Consider the following 6,311-nt stretch of genomic DNA (forward strand, 5'->3'; position numbering starts at 1 on the left):
TTCCTTCCCCATGCCCGTCGTTTTCCCACCGAGGCCGCTGCTGCCACGACGTCGAGCTGTTTTGCTTTCATTGTTGCGTTTGGCTCTCGACATTAGAAGATGCCAAAACAGCCGTGGAAGCCTTACTCTTTGAAAAAACAGACTTTGTTTTTCCTTTTGCTCCCGCCCTGACTTTTTTGACTGCGACAGAATAAACAGCCCGCTCTGGTCCAGAAGCAGGCTGAACGAAATTTAGGGGCGAGGCAAAGCAAGGGGGAAAGGGGCTGTTCCCCGCCTGGCCCCTCGCTGCCTCCTGGCTCCGCGCTCCGCACCCGGGCCCCGGGCGGGGAGCCCCGGCCCCGCCGCGGCACCGACGGGCGGGGGGCAGCGCCGCCGCACCGCGGGCACCTCCGGGGCGCCGGCCGAGGGCGCCGGGCAGTGCCACCGCCCCCGCGACACTAGAGGGCACCGGAGCCCGCGGGAGCGGCTCCGAGCCCGGCAGGGGCACCGCGGCTGCCTCTGGGCTCCATCAGAGACCGGCCGGCTCCGGAGAATATGGCCCAGAGGGGCCGTCCGGGAACCCAATGGCTCCGGCCCCGCAGGTCCAGCCCGCACCCGGCTCAGCAGCTCGGGGAATGTGGCGTGTTGCGAGCAAAGCAGAGATCCTCCCGTGCCACAAATGATAAGTTTTCCCTCTGAAATCAAAGGATCGTCTGCTGATTCAGCCCAGGTTTGACTTCGGTTCGTAACTCCCGAGACCATTATCGCTGCCTTTGTTCTTTCGAGCTGCAGCAATTAATGGATTACAGCAGGACAAAACCACAGCCAGACCAAGCTGCTTTCGTTCTGCAGCTATTCGCTATTAGTACCAGCTTTGCTCCCCTCGGGCTACTGTGCTTGGGAGCCCAGCCCTGAGTTCTGCACGGGGGGCTGGATGGTGTGGAGGCCACCCTGGATGTCGCGGCCGTGCTCGCTGTGACACGGTGGGCATGTGCCAGCATCTGTGTCAGTGTCGGTCCCCACGTACTCGTGGGCTGATCATGTCCACCATACATTCCTACCCCAGATAGGCTGAGCATCATAAAATGTCAGACTCGGGAGAGAAATATATCTGTTTACCGACTACCCAGAATTGCCCATGCTCCAGGCAAGGGATGACATTTTTCTGCTTCACCCCACAACAGATTTTCTTCTGACACTTAGTGATTAACACACACCTTTAGGGTGATTTCCTGTGGAAATACTGGAGCAACAGCCAAGGTTTATTAATCATAATTAGGTTTCTAAAAGGATCCCTCTCCTCACCCAATCGTTCATGCTCCAAAATACCCCTGCAAACAAAACATTGTCCCTCTATTTCTGTGGCATGGACTGTTTCTGAACTTGGATCTGCCCCATCCCAAGGATTGAGAAGATGGAAATGCATTAATGCTTCCTAAGAGCTTGCAGAATTGGAGTTTGTGTGGAGCCACCACTAGGAGTTGCAAGAGCTGCAAGGAGTAGTCACAGTCAGCAAAATGTTCCTGGAAATGAAAGCAGCCATTCCTCTTAGTCATTGAATTAGTTCACTCATTTTACTCATATTTCCCAAGATTATGCTGGAGGTATGTCAGCAGGAGGCACGAATCACGTGTTCATTCTCCTTGCAGCACTGCATATCTCCTGTACTCAAGGTTCTACGGCCCTAATCAGTGATGGAAGAAATCAAGCAGGCACCAATCATACCTCAAGCCATTCCAAGAAGTGGCCAATGCCCATGTCCTCATTTTCTTTTTTTTAGTTCAGGCACAGGAGAGACTGAAACATTGAAATGTCAAGGGAAACAGTTCCTCTCTTTTTTTACTTCTCCAAAAGACTATTTGGCCTTTTTCTCTGAGATCACCTTGTTTTAGTCTGTACCTCATGTAATTCTGCAGAGAGCACTTTCTGCCTCAGTTACATGATCACTTGCCTGTTTGTTGTTGACAATCCTTCAGAGAACTCAGTTATATGCACTTCTCTTGAGCAAGGTGGTTGTGGAGAGAGAAATGAGAGAGTGAGATGAGAGGAAAATGCAGATAAAGGTTCCTGTAGCCATGCATGTGAAGCTACAGTTCAGACTTTGATAGGAAAGCTCTGATGTGGCTCAAGAACAGAGGATACAGCAGTATTTTAGTTACATTATGATCCTTAGACTGCTGGCTTTTTTTTAGTCAGATATTTTGCTTTTTAATCTACATTCTCTTTTGAGAAAGAGTCTAATGTGGAAACTGGGCCAGATTCTGCTTTGTGTAAACCTGGTGTAACTGTAACTTCAAGGGAAATATTCCAGATTGAATCTGGTATAATTAAGATTAAAAATTGGCTCTGGAAGTCTTTTCTTTGGCAATAAAGTTAGAGAAGTTCTGCAAAGAAAAATAATTAAAACCAGGACTTTATTTCAGTGCTCTTTTAAATAACATATGCTATAGACACTTTGAAGGCATTTGTTCTCTATGACAGCAGTATTTTAAAACTTTCACTTAGGTTCCACTGACCAAGTTAACCCTTGAAAAGCAACTGTGCTTAAAATGTTATGTACAGAAACTTTTAATTTTGCAGGACATTGTCCAAACAAAAACCAAATTCCATTAAAAGGATACAAATGCTGCTGTGGCAGTTGCAAGCTTCTGCTTGCTGTTGAAGTAATGAATTTCACTGCTCTAGCCACAGCACAAGCACTGAAATAACTCTGAATTTATACTTATATCAACATGGGTTTTTTATGGTGCAAACCTTGTTATCTGACTGCTAAACTCAACACATTGAGAAGGAGCAATTGTCTAGTTCCTTAGTATCCTTGGAAAGCTACCTCTGCAAGGAGTTCCTAGAGAAGTGCTGAAATACTATAAATTGCTACACAATTTTCTGTAAGAAAATGAGATGACATTTAACAGTTTCTATGTTCACTGTCACTGTATTTGTTAGGTCCATGCCCATGGTAGAAAATATGTCACCATAATTTGATTGCAATTGGTGAGAAGGTGCTGATCAATTTTTGTTAGGTCTGGCTTTCAGCCCCAATGAAATCACAAGGATATTTGTCATTCTCTTGACCGGCCCCAGATTTTAATCATGGATTAATCAGATCTCTCTTTGGGGTATGTAGGAAAAGAAGGGGTGAAGGGGAAAGAGTAATTTATCTTTGATTCCTTCTTGTGGGGTATGAAGAATATGTATTTGGAAAATGTATTTTGCTCTTTTTAAGTGGGGTTGGCGTGTAGGAGGAGTCAAATCTATTTTGTTATTTCAGAAGTACATGAGTGTCAAGCTTTGCCAGCCTTCTTTTTTGACTCCTTGCTGAATCAGTGAACAAAGACACCATGGTGAAGCTGACTCTTTCACAGAGCAATCTTTTAATCTCTGTAGAATTAGGAAGCACCCTAACACATCTCACAGCCTCCTGTAGCAGTGAGCTTATCCACCATCCTTCTCTGCCATGCATGGGTGCCTTGGGAGGCTGCAGGAAGCAAACACAGGAGGAGAACCCAGACTGCAGCTTTGAAAGAACATGCACTGAAAGAGCCAGGAAGATGGAGCCCATTCTGATTTTACACATTTGAGATTTCTTTCAGAGAAAGGGAAGTGTGGGGTAATCCCTCACCAACCTGGCCCCTATTCCCATCCATATTTTGCTTCCTTTGTCCCTTGTTAACAGGCTAAGTGCTGAAGGAATAGCAGTAAGGATACAAAGAAATGCCAGGTTCAGAACAGTTCTCTTTGTCCATCAGTCATGGACACCAAGAAGAAGGAATAGACAAAGGTCACTTCGTCTCTGTTTTTTATTTCATAGTCAAAGGAAATACAAGCATGTTCCTCTTATTGTCAAGAGAGCACAGAATATTCTCTCCCTCTCTTTGCAATAGGAGAAAACATTTGTAAAGCCAACATAAATCCAAATAAATTCTTGCTATTCCTTTCCATCACTTCCATCACTAAACTTATATTTTTCTTTTCTTAGTTATTTTTGTCCCAATGCATTATACACTACTGTAGGAAAAAGGTATTATTGAAGTCCACAACTCCATGAAACTTGGTTGGGAATCTCTTGCTGAGCAAGCTTCAAGCAGAATCTCTGGTAAGCTGAAAGAATCTATGAAGCCTGTTCAGATTATCCCTTTCCAAAACACTGTAGGATTTAGTCAACTTGACAAGATGAAGGGTTGAGGAAATGCTTTACTCCAGAAACATTAGCAGCTGTACAGCTGGGGGCTGATCAGAACAGCACTCAGAAGTATAACCATAGCCTCTGCATTAACAGGGATGCTGGAGGCATGCAGCTCTGTTTAGGGGAGGTTAAAATATATAGGTAGTTAGACAGTTGGAGTGGACAGAAGCCATTGTAAATATCTGAGCAGTCTAGTGCTTTTTTTTGTGGGAGACAAATGGTCCCCCAGCCCACTTAGCACCTGCCAGTGTCCCTCTGCTGCCCTTTGCCCTGTGAGGCTGCTTGTTCTGACGGCTTCTGCAGCTCTCCTGGCTTCAAATTCTTTCTCCGTGTGTTGGTCTTTTTCATTGCCGCTTATCCTAATATTGACTTAGGGAAGGAGGAGAGTTAAAATAGCTGGCTCCCCTACTGTCTACAGACCTTCTGCCTAGCTTTGCTTTAGGCCTGTGAATCACAAACATTGGTTTAAACCATCATTAGCATCTGAATGAAGATAAAGGGACAAGAGGAGCTAGGGTAGGCAGTCACCTTGTGTAAGTATCACTCCTCAATTATTTTGAAGAGCAGGAGAGAAGCAGGATCACAGTGGAGGACGTTTGCTTCCCATTTCAGCAGTGAGGATTATTTGGAATTAAGGGTGTAACAAACTGTCTTTCAAAAAACCATGTTGGATCCCTCAAAGCATCCACAGGAGCCTGAGTAAAACCTGCTGTCATTCTTGGGTAGCTTTGTTTCCTCCCTTCTCTCTGCCATCATTGTTTCTAAACTGCTCTGCCTGCCCAACCCCAGGAGAAGCAAGGGTGAAGCCGCAGGTCACAGGGGTGTGCAGCGTGAAGGGGAATGTGTGTGACAGGGAGGAGGCTGTCATGCTGCAGTGGGTGGCACAGTTTTATGAAGGTCAGTAAACCTCTGCTCCATCAGACCACCAGAGAGAGTGGGTTTCCCAGCTGGAATCACTCAAACATGTGGCCCTGCACTGAAAAACACCCTCGCTCCAGTCTCCAGGAATGCATCTCTGCCATGGTTAGTAAAAGTGTCCCAGAATATCTCAGCGTCACAGTGTTACACAAGAAGAGAGCCAGACTCTGAGAAAGACACATTCAAATTGGGATTGAAACCAACTGCTGGCTTCCCACCCAGAAGCAAAAATAAAATTAGCATAGTCTGTAAGCACAGGCACCATGGGCTCCCTCCACCCAGCTCCATGGCTTCGCCAGCTCTGCAACTCCTACAGCATCTCCAGAAACCACAACAGAAAGGACACACCACAAAAGTCAAACCCAAAAGTAGTCTTGTGGTGAGGTGTCCTTTCAGGGAGAAAACCTTTCAGATCTCTACAGAGGTTAAAAATTGCCAGGGTTGATGGTTTTGAACCTGTTTGGATTAAAAAATAACCCTTTCATTATGAGAGCAGGTAATGAATTCAAAATATGGCAGCACTGTGGTTTTGGTAAGGAGTCAGTGCTGAGGAAGAGGATGTCATCCTGATGTCAGTTTGGATGTGTCTCATTGGTATGGCAACGTAATGAGTAACTCCACATCTGAGCCCATAGATGTGGCCAGAGGGACAGGAGAGTAACAAACTGGAGGGCAGGCTTTCTGTTGGAAAAGACCTGGATGCAGTCTGTGGTCTCCTGAGGTCAGGGGTTATGCTGAGACCTGGAATCAGAACAAGGACTACAGTGCAAGAGGGTACAGCCACATGCAGAGGGTACAGGCAGGTACCTGCTGGTATTTAAGGTGCTGGTCTCCAGGCATATTGAAATGCATTGGTGCCACTCCTCAAATCCTCCATTCGGATGGAGAGTGGTTTTGCTGATGATTGGATGATTAGGTCCACATTAGTGGCACGAGTATGTCTCCAGCAGGGAAAATCCAGGGCAGACAGAGCAGCTGAGCCTGTGGAGAAAGCATAGGCAGAGGCCTGTGCCCTCATGCTGGCATTTATGTTAATTATCCACTTAGCATTCACTAAAGCTGCTACAAGGCTACGAAGGTGAAAGTTCAGACCACCCACTATTTCTGGTCATATTAGCTCAGAAAACTTTGGGCCCATGTGTACCAACACATGGAATACCCTTTGGAGTTATAGTCCAGAAGATTGGGTTCAACCAAGTAAATGAAATGGATCAACTCATGTTAGTGC

Source organism: Molothrus ater, chromosome 4, assembly GCF_012460135.2.
Source record: "Molothrus ater isolate BHLD 08-10-18 breed brown headed cowbird chromosome 4, BPBGC_Mater_1.1, whole genome shotgun sequence".
Classification (NCBI taxonomy): domain Eukaryota; kingdom Metazoa; phylum Chordata; class Aves; order Passeriformes; family Icteridae; genus Molothrus; species Molothrus ater.